General features: G+C 37.0%; 1 protein-coding gene across 7 annotated transcripts in view; it reads left to right on the top strand.

Annotated features, from left to right (window-relative positions):
• LOC142349919 (uncharacterized) overlaps positions 1-17,819 on the top strand; it is a 53,346-nt gene that overhangs the window by 18,928 nt on the left and 16,599 nt on the right. For 2 of the 7 annotated variants that reach the window (XM_075401770.1, XM_075401767.1), the window contains exon 1: positions 8,515-8,678. The exons of the other annotated variants lie outside the window; for them this stretch is intronic. The gene's annotated coding sequence lies outside the window, so the exon portion shown is untranslated. Of the gene's footprint in view, positions 1-8,514; positions 8,679-17,819 lie in introns of those variants that run through there. 7 annotated transcript variants of the gene reach the window in all.

Genomic DNA, 17,819 nt, shown 5'->3' with positions numbered 1-17,819 from the left:
ATTGCCATGCTCGTCGTAAAAACTAATGTCTTTTGGTATCTTTTTGTGTTTAAGTTGATACTTGTCCAGATCTTTAAGTTTTACATTGCGACTTAGGATGTCGGGAAAAGCTAAGTTTTTTCCTTCAGTCCAAATAATTTTCAAGTTCTGAAATTGAGATATTACTAACTGGTATCTAAAAAACCTGTGAGAGAGTTTTCCTCTTCTACCCCATAGATACATTAAAGGCTTATGGTCTGTGTACACGTATACAGGATGGGGAGAACCAATTAGGTAATGCTCATAAGTTTGTAATGCCGATATTACACCGCAAAGTTCGCGTGCTGTGGTACTCATTTTTTGTTCCTCTTTAGTGTAAATTCTAGAATTAAAAGACACTATTCGTTTCCCTTCTGGAAATTCTTGAACGAGAATAGAACCTACTCCTATAGAAGAAGCGTCTACATGCACGTGGAAAGGGTATTTAGTATCAGGTATTGCTAAGATAGTATCTTCGCTAATCCTGTTTTTAATGTCGTTAAACAGTTTTTCGTGTTCTGTTGTCCAGACAAATTTAGTTTCTGTGCGGGTTAGGTCATAAAATGGTTTGCAGTCAACATGCAAATTTTTGATGTACATGCTGTAGAATCCTAAGCAACCTAGAACTCTCATGACATCACGTTTGTTTTCAGGCGACTTAAGTGCTTTTAAATCTGCTACTCGCTTCTTGACTGGTTGTATCCCATCTTTACCTACTACATGTCCCAAGAACTGTACTTTCCTAAGGAAAAATTTAGTCTTTTCAGGTTGAGCTTTCAACCCAGATTTCCTTAAAAGTTCATGGTACTTGTCAATTATTTCAAACATTTCGGTTTCATCTTGCGCTTGCATGATGGTGTCATCAATGTAGGTTATAGCTTGTTTTTTTCTAATTAATGGTGCAAAATGGATAGTCATTATACGACTGAAGAAGTTAGGTAGACCGCATAGGCCGTAAAATCCGCGTTCAAATGTGTATTGCTTTGGACCAATTACAAAACTTACCAGCTGTTTGGTTTCCTCAGTTAGAGGGACTTGGTTATAGGCTGAACAAAGATCACTGGTTGTGAAGAAATTACCTTTTAATCTAGTTAATAGACTTCCGATTGGTTCGAGTGGCCATGAATATCGACTAAGGTCTGTTATTGAATTCAGATATCGGGCATCTATAACCAGTTTTACTGTGTTCCCCTTGGGTAGGATTATGATTGGATTAATAAATTCTGATCCCATTTCTTTATCATTACCCATTTCCCGGATTATACCTGTTTTACACAGTTGTTCCAAAAGGTTTTCTAGTTTTTCCTGATAATGTAATGGTACTTTGGATGGTCTTTGTTTTGTCAAAGTTGAATTAGGTAAAAGTTTAACATGAAACTTTTGTTTTATCTTTCCAACATCGTATTTGTGTTGAGAGTAAACGTCTTTATTTTTAGTTAAAGTCCTCAGTAACTTGTCTAAGTTTTCGTCATTGATATCAGCTTGACTGAAATCAAATTTTTTGAGAAACGCTTGATTGGTTTTGTCAAATCTGTTAAGTTTTTCTTTGGGAAGTTCAACGGGTCTGATGTTCTCATCAGTTGTTTCTAATTGTGGCTTAAGATCCTTGAGGTCGTCGCTAAAGTCTGTTTCTAATTCGTAGTTGTTGGTAAAATCTTGTTGCCTTTTTCGCTTTTCTGTTTTCTTTTGTTTTTCAGGAGTTTTGCCTGCAAAGAAATTTTGAATTTTTGAAATTTTTGGACCTTGTTTTTCACTAACATGGAATATTTGATCCCAATTAGTGTCACTATTCATTAGGTGGTTTATGAATGCAACGTTGTCAACTACAGAAAATTCTGGGTCTTGTCTAATTTCAATGTCTTCCAAAGTGTGCCCAATAGGACCCTTTTGGATGACAACCTTGTTGTTTAGAGGATTGTTTAGCATTATTGGTAATTCCTTTTCTTTTCTAAAACACTGAACATTGTAAGTATAAATTCCTTGAGCTTGCAGTTCACTTCCAATTACGAAGGAGGTTCCCTTTCTGAAGAATTCATTCGGAGGTCTAATTGATATTACTCGAGTTGATTTTGGTGCTAATGGTAGTTGTTGGTCAAGAGTTACAATTTTGTAAGAGCTAATGTATGGATAGCTTTTCGTTTGGTATCTAGATAATGTGACGGCTACTTCAGGGTAAGTTTTTAAATCAATTTTTGGAGTGGTTAGGTCAATAGATTTTACTGTAGATTCAAGGAAATCCATTCCCAACAAATTCGGCTTGCAACCATCTTTGGCTGAAACCCATGTGGTAACTTCCACTTGATACTTTCCTTCAATGTCGAAAGAAGTTTTGAAGGTAATTTGACCTAGAAGTTTTAGTTTCTCACCATTAACCGCTAAAGTATGATTTTTTGAAGCTTTCATCTCAATGTGTTGTAATTTACATAGTTCAAGATAAGTGTGGTAATTAATTATAGAGCTTGATGCTCCTGTGTCCAATAAAAACTGTGTTTCTAAGCCGTTATTTTTATTTTTGTCTCCGACGGATTGGTATAAATTAATGTAAATATGTGAGTAACTTGTTTTGTTATCAGTAGTGTTTATGAACGGAGACCTGTCTAGTTTAAATACTCGTCGTTGTGGTTCTCATTATTGTAATAGTCTCTAGAAGTTTCACTGGTAAAGTGAACTCGAGGGCTTCGCCCTTCACTGTTATCTCTTGAATGAGTATTATTGTTTTGTCTAGTAGGTGTCCTATCCCGGTCATGGTCTCTACTCCTATCACGATATCGATTATCTGATCTTGGAGGACCGTTGCTTTGTCTATCCCTACTATTTTGCCTATTGTTATCTCTGTAAGAGTTGTTTCGATGGTTATTTTGTCGTTCCTGTGATCGGTTATCGTAAGAAGATGATCGATAATTGTTTGAAGAGTTTGATGGGTACGGTGATCGATGTCGGTAGTCTGACCTAGAGTTGTTTTGATAATTGGATTGATTTTGGTTATAACTATTTCTATGTCTGTCCCTAGAATTTTGATTGTCATAATTGTTTGATTTGTAATTTTGTTGACCTGGTGAATGGCTCCTACTACGTTTATAATTATCTGTGAACTTTTCTCGTTGTTGAGGTGGGTTTCGGTTTTCGTTTTTAAAGTCCTTATACTTAAAGCAGAAAGCTATTGTGTGACCTGAACGTTTGCAAAACTTGCAGAATCTAGTCTGGTTTTGTTTGAATCTGGGATTGTCGTTGTTGTATGTGGCGTTTATTTTATGATCTTTCATTAGATTTGCAATTTCTGTGAGTTGGTTTTTTAACCCTTCTATTTCTATTTTATTGTCGATACTACTTGAGGCAGTACCCGTGAATTCACTGCTAACAGAAAAACTTAAGTCTTTAGTTGCTACATGATCCTGTAATTGTTGCCAAGTTGTAGCTGGGTTTTCTATTAACCGCTGATGTGCCTTTTGCTTGAGTGTAGGTGGCGTTAATCCTCTTACAAAGTACTCCATACACTTAGCGTTACGCTGGTCGTTGTTAAAATCTGGATCTGGCCATCCTTTTTCAACTGCTTTTGTTACTCGGTGTGTATAGCTTTTTATCAACTCATCTGGTTGCCTTTTAATACTCTCGACTTCAATTCTTTTCCTATACTTGTCCTTTGCATCAGTAAAACGGGTAATGAACTGATTTCTAACTTCGTTCCATGCTAAACCTGGTGCTAAGGTTTCAAACCATTGGGCTGCGGGCCCACGCAAAACCGAACCAAACAATGCTTTTTGTCTAGCGTCGTATGCTGCTTGCAAATCAGCATCCGCAGGATCTCTTGTTCCTAGTGAGAATTGGATTTTTCTTTGTATTAAACTAAAGAATTCCTGGGCATCTTCAGATGGATCTAAACCTGTAAATTTCTCTAACGCTATGTCGGGGTACGCAACAACGTTCGCTGCCATGTTTTATTTTAGTGTACGAAAAGAATATTTTATACGAAAGTATTATTAGTTTGGGTAATTAGTGTAGTAAATATTTTTGTTATAACAATTATGTAATAAAACGCTAATACTAAAGTAGAAAGTTGAACTGTTTGTTTTGTGTTATGAATTTTATTTGTTTAGGACCGTTTAATGATTGTATTTTAAATTCAAAGTTTTTGCCGTTATCAGTACTAAAAATTTCAACCCAAGAGTAAATATCGGTTTGCTCAACGGTAAAATTTAATAACCAAGGATAAGTGCTTTCAGAGTGTTTAAATTCAACAGAGTATTGGTGAAATCTGTTTATTTTTGAAAATCTAATTTGTGTGACAAATTCTGTTTTTATAAGTAATTTAACTCTATCTGGTAAACTCGGATCGTCAGGAGAAACGTTGATGTATTTGGGTTTAATGATTTTTAAGATTTGTAAACCAAACGGGGGAATTTTATTTTGATGGCTCATCCACACACAAGATGATAACGTTTATGCTAATTCTATCACACTGTTCTGATTTCTTAGAGCACACAAAAGTTCCTTAAAGTTTGGGTTGGTCCACTTGTAAGTTATGTAGATTTCAGTTTCTGTTTCGCTAGAAGAGTGATGGTAAATGCATAAAAAGTTTCTGTTCTTGTCAGTTAAATAATATGAAACTTTGCCTATTTTGTTATGTACTTTAATACTTATATTTAGATCTTGAACGTTTACTTTAATATATGACATATAAATAACATAGAACAATTGTTTTTGTTGTTTTATTAATGTATTTTTGTATGAAATTACACAGAAGACAGTATAAAAACGTTTAATACGGGATGTTTAGTACATCAGTAGTAGTATTTTTGTAGCTATTATTGTGTTTAAATATTGTTTCTTAAGTGCTTGAGTCTGTTAATGACCGTATTTTAACATGAAACAACAACTTTTCTATGATAAATTTGTGTACAAATTGGGTTAAAAAGGCTAGTTTACGCTCTTTTAATTAATTATTGGCTAAATTTTCTGCGGGAATCTCGATCACACTGTTTTTAGTTTTTAACAAAGTTAGTAAATTCTGAAAATTAGGGTTCTCAGATGCATAAGTTATACAAAAATCAGCGGGAGAATTATGTTCAAGCACGTAGAAAATAGCTAAGAAAGTAATTCCGTCAGTAATAAACCGTGTTATTTTACCCCTTCTAGTGTTTTCTATTGCTGTTAGATTAAGATGTTCTACAATAACTATTCCAGTTTGGTCCATGCACTGTTTAAAACCTCTATTGGTGAAATTTTTATTGTGAAACCGGTTAAAATGGGGGAATTCCCATCAATTTATATTATTTTCAGGCTAAAAATCTATGTTGGGGGGATAAAATTTAGTTTAAAACCCGTTATTCTTTGTAAAATTAAGGCCTTATTGAGATTTATGTGGTCAAAACTTGGTTAATATTTACTAATTTTGTGTAAAAATGATGTTAATATGGCTATTTTCTTGAGTAATATTGGTTTAAATTGGATAAGAATGATGTTTTTAAGGCTTAAATCTGATTATTTTCCGTTAAATTATGATAAGAGTGACTTTAATTTTGTTAAAATCTGGTTAATATTTGAGAATTTAGGTCAAAATGATGTTTATTTTGTTAAAATTTGATTAATATTACCCCACCCGGGTCAAGGAATTGATAAAACAGAGTGAATATTCAACTAAGGAAGGCTTAAATTTAACCAAAATTGGGTTAGTTAATGTGAAAATGCAACAACGTGTGCTTAAATGTGTAGAAAATTAGATATAAATTACACTAAACACTAATTGGGGGGATGAATTCTGGTTAAATTTACGTTAAATTGTTTGAAAATGCTATATTTTGGTCAAAAATTCAGTAAAAATTAGATATATCTTACTCTAAATATGATTTGGGGGGATGATTTCTGGTTAAAAATCGGCTATTTAGTGTGAAAATGCTAAACTTCTGCTGTGAATTTGGTGAAAATCGGCTAAAATTTAGTTTAATTAGATGTTGAGGCGGTGAAATTTGGATAATTTTTGGTTATTTGGAGTGCATATGCTAAAATTTAACCAAAAATTTGGTCCAAATCGGGTCAGAAATAGTCTAAACAGGTTATGGGGGGATGAATTTTGTATAACTTTCAATTATTTAGAGTGAAAATACTAAAATTCAACCATAAATTTGGTGAAAATTGGGTTAAAATCAAATTAAATATGTTTTGGGGGGATAGAATCTGGTTGAATTTCGGTTATTTAAGGTGTAAATACTAAAATTTAACCATAAATTTGATGAAAATTGGGTGAAAATTAGGCTAAATAGGTTTTGGGGGGATGATTTTTGGTTAAATTTTGACTATAAAATGTAAAAGTACTTTAATTGTTATATAAATAAACTAAAAATTGGACAGAGATTACCCCCACCCGGGTCAGAACAATTTTACAAGAGCAAAGAATCAGTTGCCTGTTACTATTTTAATGTAAATTTACTGTATTTCGGCCGTAAATTTGATATAAATTACTCTATTTGTTTGTCTATTAGTGTGCTTTCACTTCTGTGGTAGTGGTTATTTTACTATTTTAATCCGATCGGATAGAAAAACAAAAATTCAGGCGTGATTCTTTCCTCTGGGCGCACCAGTTATCAAATTTGGCTGGGCTGCTACAGATCACACAATACGGGATCTCTTTATGTATGCCAGTCAAACTTGACAAAAGATATAACAAATCGAAGGCAAAGATATATGCCTAAGACCTGTCTGTGCTATAAGTCTCAATTTAAAGTAGTTGGGGGGCTGAAAAGTTCAATTAATTAAATAGATAGTTTAAATGAACAAGCTTACACTGAGTAGTATTAAACCGGGTTGAGCTGTTACTCGATTGTGTCGTTGTTAAAATGATTGTGTCGTTGAAAACTTCTTCCAGTTGATTTCTCACAAGTATGTTCTGTTGGAAAATTTGCTAAGTTGGAAATCTTTACTAAAATTTCTGTTTAAATTTAGGAATTTATTTTGCAAGAAAAATGAAGCAGTTGTCTGCTGCTCGTCGCTGGCTCTGTTGTTTGTCTCTCTAATTTTATTCCGTCCCACTTCGCTGAGAGAAACAATTAATTCCTCTCAGCTCCGTTTGGGCCGATAGGGAGCGAATCACAAACTCACGTTCATAGTGAGGTGCTTCTTAATTTTCCTATTGGCCGAGAAGGCAAGAGAATTAACTCTTTTTTATCTCACGGAAAAATTATTGAAACTCTAAAAAATAATAAAAATCTAAAAAGCTGAGAGCATCAATTATTGATTTCGTAGGCGCCTGTTTTCTGCTTTTCCCCTCTTCTAAAACCGCAACAATTATGGTTTTCTTGGGGGCTTTTTATGAGACTCTATTGTCTTTTCCCCTGAAGCAATCTGCTTCATCTTTATTGAACTTGGGGGGAAAGATCTGCATTGCAACTGTCAAAAGCAGAAGTAATTTAAATCAAAAGAAACTGTGGTTTTACAGGCCGCCTACGTTCAACAATGTACATTTTCTATCCTGGATATAAGCGAGGAGATCCAGGCCTAAAGTTGTGTTATTTAAATAAGTCGAACTGAGTTGTTTAAGTACTTGTGTACTGGTAGTCTTAATAAGCGTTAGTTTGTTTAGCGCGCGGCGAAAGAATGGTTAATTAGCGCCTAAATACGTTCGCTCTAATGCGGGATTAATTATCCGCTCATTTGTAACGGCTCTCGTAATACTACAGTAGTGCTTGCTATAAAAGTAGGAAATGTCATAACTTCATCGTTTTAAGGCAGACCCGATGTGGGCTCCTTTTACAGCCTTAAGGTATAAAAAGCTAGGGCTACTTATTTCTGCGCGCGAAGTAGACTTACCTATATCTCTAAGACTAACCGACTCTGTAAAACACTGAGTGTGAACTTCTATTATTGCGGTGTATAAGAAGCATAGCACCGGAGTCAATGGTATACACATGGTGTATCTGCCTACAGTTAGTTCAGTTCTCTCTATTTAAAAGAGAATAGTGTCTTCTCAGTCACTGATTGGTTAAAGGTGCACATTCAGTATTTTCACTGCTACAGTTTTTCTATAACTCTACCAAAATTGATTGAACACTATTAGTTATATTATTAAACGCAAGATCGAGCGGCAGCTTTGTATAGACCTCGCTATTGCTCATCAACCCTTGGCACTGAATTACAGACGTGCTGGCGAAGACTTTATCTTGGAAGTCTAAGTCTACGTCGTGTCATTTTGTCTTTTAACTGAAATATGACATGACCATGACTTTCAGTTTTTTGTTCAAAGTTTTACTTAAGACCTCTAAGTACTGATTAGCGCTCAAATTTTTTTGGATCCACCGCTGCATTTTACATGAAATTTGTTTGGAACTGATACGATTTGATGATAATGTGAAATGATATACAGTTAAACAAATGTTGTCATAAACTGTAACAAAGTTGATCGATGTTTTGAACAGTTCAGTACAACATACTTGACTTTGATAACAACTTTTTAAAAGTCAATTCTGACCACTACATTGTGCATTAAACAAAGCATTCTATTTTACATCTCGTCAATTTTTATTAGCTCTGATTTATGTAAATTTGTTTTTAACTTCAATTTGAACAACAATACAGAATGCATTACAAAAAACTTTACCAACAAAATAATGATTTTGGTTGTTCACGTTTGTCTAATTGATAGTGCTAAAGAGCAAGTATTATTACCGCAAGTAAGTTTTTTATTATAAACCTAAATAATTCTGTATGACCCATAACACAATTATTACATCTAATACCAAGAATACTTAACCCATCCAAATCAAACGTACCAGAACCGAATGTACCGGACCTTTCGAAAAACGAAGGTACCAAAACTTTCAAAACTCTAACAAACCGAAAACTTTTTTATCTAAAACCCTCCAGCAATCACACGAGCTATTGTACAAGTATAACAATCAACTTTTTCGAGTTTGAAAACATTGACAACCAAATATGTTAGAGGTTTTTGTCGTTTTTGATCGATTGTTCTTCTATGATGCAAATGGTTAAACAAGAACAAAATTGGACAAAATCCTTTTTTGAGTTAGTAATTTATTTGCTGTTAAACGCACAACAAAAATTGCAAACTCAAATCTTTTGAATTTTTGAACAGGTGCTGTTGTCACATTATATGTTTTTCAGACGGGAAAGATTTTATTTGTTTGAAAAAATGCATAAATCGCTAAAATTACGCTTTATAAAAAATCTCATATTTGAGTTCATATAAATTAGAAGTAGCAGCATCCGTTTTTAAGTGGAATATATTTTCATATAAATAAGCAATCAATAGAAACGCTCAGATTCCTGTTGAATTTTTTTGATGTTCCAGATCTCAAGCAGTCCAATATATTCTGAGCTTCAAATTTTATCGTGCTAAAGTAAATCCAAATTTTTGTATTAATTTTTGCAGACTTTTACATTCTCTTGACAAACATTATATTCTTGATAATGAGTTCAATTTTTTCAGCAAATCGTTTTAATTGATAAAATGATTACTTGGTGGTTTATCTTCTAAATTTATTGCTCAACTTTTAGTTTTTGAACTTCCAATTGTTTGAAAAAAAACTTGATATATATGTAAAAATTCCAGACAGCTAAAGTACCCCATTACGGAATGATTTCTAAAGTTTTTCATTTAGATCTCTCTGTTTATAATTTTATTCTATGACAATCAGAAAAGCCACAATTATTCATGAATGAGGTGTTGTTGTGGATTTTGTGTTACTGTCTGCCTAGCTTCTTGCATTTTGATTGCTTTCATACATATTTAAACTATCTGCCCGTGTCGAGGAAGAATCGGAAAAATATTCAAATAAGCGGTGGAATTTTTTTCACCGCAAATTTCAGCCATAATTTTGCAGTGAAAGGCTGTTAAATGATGTAGTTTCACCGCTAGAGTAAGTTGTGAACTTAAAAAATTTCACAGCATTTCACCGCTAAACATGTAATTTCACTGCTTAGTACAAATTAGCGGCCTTACACGGATTCGAACCTCTCACCTTCTTGGCATGTCAGCCACTTCTTCTCCAACTACATCACCTCTCACTAACTTCTGGGACATTTAATTAAAATTCAATCTACTTTTGTAGAACATGCGCTTTGATTTTTTGTATGATTTGTGATTTTTGGCGGTGAAATGTGGCAGTTTTTTGTTCACCGCTCACTCCAGTGATAAGATTGCACTAATTCACCGCTCACAAAAAGAGGTGGTAATTTTGTGGGGGGTTGGGGGGTGTTGTAAAAACTAACAATTTCTCTCTTACTCCCTGAGCCCCTTATCTTACATCCTTTTACCCCCATAAAATTACTCCCTTAATTCACCGCATTCACAGACTGGGCACAGACTTGAATGGGCACAGACTTGATATATGGGCACAGACTTGAAGAGCAATTATGCTCATTTTGTGTCCTAATTGGATTGTAATTGGATGTGATGATTGAAATGTTGTCCAATACTATCCAATTGAATTAACTATTCTATTCTATTCTATTCATTCACCGCCTTATTTATGTAACTTCGCCGCATTCAACGTTCATCTGGCATATTTTTGCGTTGAATGACAATGACCCTCAACCTGGGACCCTCGATCCCATAAATTTTCATCTTGACAAATAAAATTTGAAAAAAAAATATGAAGAAGAAATTGACTACAACAAACTATTATGTGCAACACTGTAATAGCAAAAAACGTAGTATGTAGTTTTTTAGGAAACTCTTAATGATTAAATTTCAAAAATATTTACTCAGTTTTTTAACTCTCTATATTTAAAACCGTCTACATGATTCTCAGAAAGGGTTACCAAGTTGAGGAAAATTTTTAATTCGAAAAAGTTGGACTGAGCAAAATTTGTGAAATAAAAGTTACAATAACCAGAGCACTTTTGTTCTTTAAAAGTTTTTGTTTGTCGTTTTCCTAATATCCGACTACACTGTGCGATTGTTTTTTGTTGGGCCACATATTTTATCGTACCGCAAAGTTAATCTTTGTTGGACCAATTTTTTGTATATTAAATAAGAACATGCTAAAACTGGGTGTTGGAGCTGAGCTTAAGAAATAACAAAATTGCGTAGGACGAAAACTATTACTGTGTTCTATTTTTTCCCGATTATCCATCCCCTTAGCGAGGAAACTGTGTATAGCAAATCAGAAACAGCCACGTATGCCACGTCAGCACAAAAATTGTTAACAAACTGAACAAAAATAAGAATTCACAATCTCAATATCTTGTCAGCCTAGCAACTCGAGCTAGCAAATAAACTCAGCAATAAAATTGTTGAAATAATATAGTCTTGAGCAGTATATTTGTTACTGTGTCTTGCTAAAACCAAACCCTTGAGCAGTATATTTGTTAAATTTATACTGTGTATTGATAACAAAAATTTGCCTTGACCAATATTCTATCAAATATTGTGTCTTGTATCGAAAACGTCTCGAGCAGTGAATTCAATTTTCTGTGTCCTGATTTCCAGTCTTCAACTCGTGAGTACTCTGCGAAAATCGCAAAACACACACACCCAGGATTAAGTTAGAAACCAATTTTTCATAACTATTCTTAGGCATATATTTTTGCCTTTGATTTGTTTTATCAAAACGATTGAACTGGTAAACATAAAGAGATCCCGTATTGTGTGATCTGTGGACCCAGTTCAATTGAGACAAAATCCAAAACTAAGTCAGTCAAATTAGTTAATGCAACGGTAAGTACAGCAGAGCGGATATACAGTTACAAAAGCAAACTGCATCAACGAAGTATCCGGACAGACTTTGTAACCACTCAGAACGAACTGGGCGGTGTAAAAGTTTCTTTGTGAAACACAAGGAGAGCAGCCGTTACATTTGGTCCGCCGACCCGGACAGTGGAATAAACTGCTGTCCAACCCAACAGTCGAAGTGATGAAGTCATCGACGGACGAGAACAAAACTCAACAGGCAATTCAACGACGCAAAGCCAATTAGGCAAAATGCATTAGAAGTTGAATAGCAAGGCTTAATAAAAGCAAATAAAAAAAAGTACTGTAGAGATTCAAGCTGCAGTCCCAAAGTACAAACGAAGTGACTCCGTTACATAGTCAAGAAATTTTGCAAAGACAGATTATCAACTGTAAAAAACGACTCGACAAAAAAGTCAGGAGGGCCAGGAGCTAATGAAAAACAACGATAGACCAAGCAAACTCAAGATCATCTATCAACAGGTACTGAAGCTTGACGACTCTTTTTGCATTCTTCTTCGGAAGCGAGCAAATCTTCATCATGATCCCGAATTGTTTGAGGGTTACGAAGCCGAACGAATAAATTTCTTGCAAAAATTAAACGATTACTGGTTACCATACATTCACGGAGAAACAAACATGACGGATCAACAGATGCAAACTGTTCAATTGACAAGCGATGCAGTACCAACTGCCGCTAAGAACTCACAGTCTGTTGTAGGAGTTTCTCAACGAACTGTTGAAAATGGAAACCCAAACAAAGACAACAATTCGAAGGCCTCCTCTGACAAACGAGCTAAAAAGGCAGAAAAGCTTGCGGCTCTAGAGAAAGACTTTGCATTAAAAATGAGGCTGAAGAAAACTGAATTCGAATTGAAAAGGAAGGAGCTTGAAATGGAGATGCAACTTTTTGAAGAGGAAGGTGCACTGAAACTGGAATACGAGAAAGAAGCTCTTGACGCAAGAGCACCAGATTTTGATGATAGTGCAGCCCCTAGTATTTGAAGTAGATCACCCTTCAACTGGAAAACCCCGAAGAACAAAGATGTTTCCTGTTGGCTCGATAACTCCGATAAATTCTCCAACTTGCACATTTTAGTTTCGAGCGTGCAAAAACCAGGATCGACAACAATTATCCCAGGGTAAGCTTCAATCGCGAAGGTGTACTTAAGTCACGGTCACCAAGTGGAGAGCGTGCCAGCACAGCCCGGGAACAAGACAAGTTTAAGCGCAATAAACCGAGCAGTAGTAGTCAGCTACCAAAGTTGATGTTGAGTTCATTCGACGGAAACCCCCTAGAGTGGCCGGAGTGGTCGAATATGTTCAAAGCAACGGTTCACCATCGCGATATACCTGACTCAGAGAAAATGAGCCACTTGAAAACACTGTTGACAGGTAAAGCAAAGTCAGCTATATCAGGAATGGGCTATTCGGGAGAGTGTTATGCTCAAGCGTGGGAACTCCTGGGACGGAAGTTTGGGCGACCTTACCTAATTGTCGACGCTCAGCTTAACATAATGCGCAAACAACAACCAATTCGAATGCACGACTCAACGGCTATAATTAATTACTCAATAACAATCAGCAACCTAGTTAATGTACTGAAGCAATACAATTATGAGGGCGATCTGCGTTCAAGTTCAACACTGCAAGTGGCAATTGAAAAACTGCCCACAAACTTGAAAGAAAAGTGGTTCTTCTTCGTTGACGAGTGTCAAGAAGATAGACCCGATCTCACTCTCCTTGAAAAATGGTTAGCTCGAATGGCTTTTGTCCACGAAGGAATGCCATCAACCAAGAGCGAACGAAAGGAAGATGGTCGACAAAACGCTAACAAGGAAAAACGATTCTCAAAATTGTCAAATATTAGTGCGAGTTCGAATGCGAACGAAGCGAAGCAAATGAAAAACAACAACTGTCCACTTGCGGATGGCACTCATAAAATATGGAACTGTCCAATATTTAAAAATATGAATGTCACCGATCGCTATGCAGCAGTGAGAAAAGAACGCTTATGTTATGGATGTCTGGGGAAGGGCATGCAATCAAAGATTGTAAAGTCCACCCGTGCGGTATAAATGGATGTACCAAAAGGCACAACAGACTGCTACACTCAGAAAACCAAATGGACGAGGGTAGTCACGCAGTTAACGTGAGCGCAGCTACAATCAACCAGAGTAACCAAGCTACTAGTTTTCTTCAAATAGTTCCGGTATCGGTTCAGAGTGGTGGTAACAGGTTGACTACCTACGTTTTCCTCGATAGTGGGTCAACAGTATCATTCATCGATCAAAGTGTCAAGGATCAACTACAAGCCAAAGGCACGGACGTTACCTTGAACATAGCTGGCATACATGGGACGCAAGATTTGAGGACAGAGAAGGTTTCTATCACAATAAAGGGACTACATTCAAAGGTGCATTCAATTGAAGCGTTTGCACACCCATCAATCTCGTTGGGAAACACAACATATGATTACAAGGAACTGAAGAACAACTTCAGACACCTGAATGTTCTCACTAACAGAACATTCAACCTGATGGAAATAGGCATCATACTTTGACAAGATGCCTACGAAATTCAGCGTCCATTGGACTATAAGATTGGAACCCGAAGTGAGTTTTTTGCCGTCTTAACAAAATTAGGATGGGTAGTCAGTGGTCCCATGACAGGCAAGAAAAGTCAAAATGTTTGTCATTTCGCCTCCACGGAGGATGTGAAAGTGGCCGAAAATATACAATCATGGTGGGACATAGAAACTTATGCTTCCAAAATAAATGTTGTAATCCAATCAAAGAAAGAGCAGCAAGCTCAGAAATTTTTAGAGAGCACAACAAAGTTTACGGGCGAGCGGTACGAAGTGGGCATGCTCTGGAGTGAACCAGAACCCAATCTTCCAAACAACTACGGCTCGGCCCTTGGTCAGCTCTACTCACTGGAACGAAGATTCCAACGAGACCCAAATTTAGAAAAAATGTATCAACAGTCAATTGATACAGATGTAGAAAAGGGATTTGTGAAGATCCTTGGTAAATCGGAAGTCAAAGGAAATTTCGGAAGGGAATGGTATTTGCCACATCATCCAGTACTAAACCCCAACAAACCGGGTAAAGTTCGCCGTGTTTGCAACGCTGCAGCAAAATACAAGGACGTATGCCTAAATGACAAGCTGTTGGCCGGACCCGATCTACTACACGGATTGATCGGAACAATATTTAGTTTTCGAGAAGGACCAATTGCCCTAACCGCAGATATTGAATCAATGTTTCTGCAAGTGCAAGTTCCTGAACGGGATAAAAGCTGCTTGAGATTCTTGTGGCGACCAACAATGAACAAACCTGTGCAAATTTACGAGTATCAACGTCATGTTTTCGGAGCAAAGTGTTCACCAACATGTGCCAACTACGCTCTGAAGCGAGTAACCATCGATAACGAGGACGAGTTCCAAATTGCAGCAAAACTAATCCAAAACAACTTCTACATGGACGATTTCATCAAGTCAGTCGAAACACCTGAAGAAGCAATCAAAGTTTTCAAACAACTGCAACCTCTTCTCTCAAAACATGGATTTGAACTGAAGAAGTGGATCACCAACAGCGACGTGGTAACCAACGCAATCCCAGAGGACTTAAGATCAATCAGCAAAACAAAGCAGGTTGAAGTAGAACCCAGCAAGGAAGGGTCATCAGTGCTTGGGCTTCAGTGGACGATAACCGATGATAGTCTACAGGTTTGTAGAGGTACAAGCAAAAAAGTTGAAAAACCAATCACCCAAAGGAAGATCTTATCTCTAGTTTCTTCGGTGTTTGATCCTCTTGGACTGTTTGCACCATTCAGTGTCCATATGAGACGACTCCTGAAGATCATCTGGACCAAAAATGGACAACATTGGGACAACTCAGTAGAACCTAACGAAGAAGAAGAGTTTCTGAAGTGGAAAGCGCAGCTTCCAGAAGTAGCGGAAACAAGCATTGATAGAAGATACTTCAGCACATCCAAGGACAAATGGAAACTTCATGTGTTTGCAGACGCATCTGAAGACACAATGTAAGCAGTAGCTTACCTACGTTCAAAGCCCAAAGAATACTCAGCAGACTTAGCATTTGTAATCGGAAAGTGCAGAGTCGCACCAATGCGACACCTTTCCATACCACGCTTGGAACTACAAGCAGCAGTGATGGCGGTGAGACTTAAAGAGCAGATAGTGAAGGAACACGAATCGAAGATTCACAGTTCTAACTTCTGGACAGACTCCAATACTGTTCTGCAATGGAGTCACAGCTCCCACCGTAAGCAACAGGTTTTTGTTGCCAACAGAGTAGCTGAGATTTTGGATACAATTAATGTTTCACAATGGAATCATGTGAGTGGTGTTAACAATCCAGCCGACATCGGGACACGAGCAATCAATGTTGACGAACTTAAGAGAAGTGAACGGCTCACTGGGCCGGCCTGGTTGAAGCAACGAGAGAACGAATGGCCTGAACATGTGAAATTAACATTTTCTTCAGACGATCAGAACAAACGATTGGTCTTCTCAGCAAAGGTTGAGGAGAAAAGGCCGATGATTCAGTGGGAACGATTCAGCAATTACAATCGACTAGTAAATACAATGGCATACATACAGCGTGTATTCAAAAATCACAAACCGGCAACAAAAACACTGAGTGTTGAAGAAAGAGAGGGTGCACAAGCAAGCATCTTCAGACTATTGCAGCAAGAACACTTTGCTGAAGAGATGAAATCTCTCAAGGCTGAAAAGGAAATTCCAAAAAACAGCAAAATCCTCCAGTTTTCACCATTCATAGACCAGCAAGGACTTATTCGTGCCCAAGGCAGAATATGTAAAAGTCAATTGAACTTTGAAACCAAGCATCCAATACTGTTACATTGGAAGCACCATGTAATTGAATTATTCTTGCGAAATGAACATAAGAATAGTCATCACGAAGGTACTGAACATGTCAGAAACATAGTTCAGCATAAATTCTGGATCCTAAGCATACGAAATGCTTTGAGATCGATCAAAAACAAATGCAATAGATGTTGAGAAGGAAGAGCCCAAACAAAGGCACCAGTAATGGCAGATTGTCCTGAAGAACGATTAGTCGCATCAACAGTATTTTCGAATGTGGGCGTAGACTATTTTGGACCATTCACAGTAAAGATTGGTCGAAGAAACGAAAAGCGTTGGTGCTGTCTATTCGCATGCCTTACTGTACGTGCGGTATATATAGAGATTGTACCCAAACTAGACACTGATTATTGTCTGAACGCAATTATGCGATTCATTGCACGAAGAGGCAAACCGGTCAAAATGATTAGCGATAACGGGACAAACTTCGTTGGAGCTGAAAAAGAACTGGCAGAGTATATAGCAGCATGGAACAAGGTGCGAATTGAAGAACATCTGATTCAACAAGGTATCAGATGGAAGTTCAACCCACCTGCAGCACCACACTTTGGAGGAGTGTGGGAAAGACTAGTTAGGAGTTGCAAGAAGGCAATGTATGCAGTGCTGGGCAATCGATCAGTCACGGAGGATGTTCTGTCAACCACGATGTGTCTTGTTGAACAGACGCTGAATGCTAGACCGCTGACGCTGGTCACTTCTGATGCTACGGATTTAGAAGCTATTACTCCGAACCATTTCCTATTTGGCAATAAGAACCTTTGTTTACCGTATCTATCAGGTGCAGAGCAATTTGTTGATCATAGAAAGCTCTTCCGACAAACACAAGCTTATGCAGACCTCATCTGGGACAGATTCCGCAAAGAGTACTTGCCAACGTTGAATAGTCGAAAGAAATGGCAGACCACAACGGACAGAAGTCTTCAGCAGGGTGATCTTGTGTGGTTAGTGGAAGACAGTGACAAACGTGGATATTACGATCTGGGTCGAATAACCGAAACCTTTGAAGGTTCCGACGGAGAGATTCGATCAGCGAAAATCCGAACAAAGGATGTATACTACAAGAGGCCCGTAGTGAAGCTCGCTCCAGTACTACCAACTGACGATGATGTTTTCACGAAGGAAAACCGGGCCGGCGATGTTGGAGCTGAGCTTAAGGAATAACAAAATTGCGTAGGACGAAAACGATTACTGTGTTCTATTTTTATC

This window comes from Convolutriloba macropyga, chromosome 11 (genome assembly GCF_964194025.1).
Source record: "Convolutriloba macropyga chromosome 11, txConMacr16.3, whole genome shotgun sequence".
In the NCBI taxonomy this organism is placed as follows: Eukaryota; Metazoa; Xenacoelomorpha; order Acoela; family Convolutidae; genus Convolutriloba; species Convolutriloba macropyga.
Note: the sequence above shows the minus strand (reverse complement) of the source record. Positions and strands in the feature narration are given on the sequence as shown.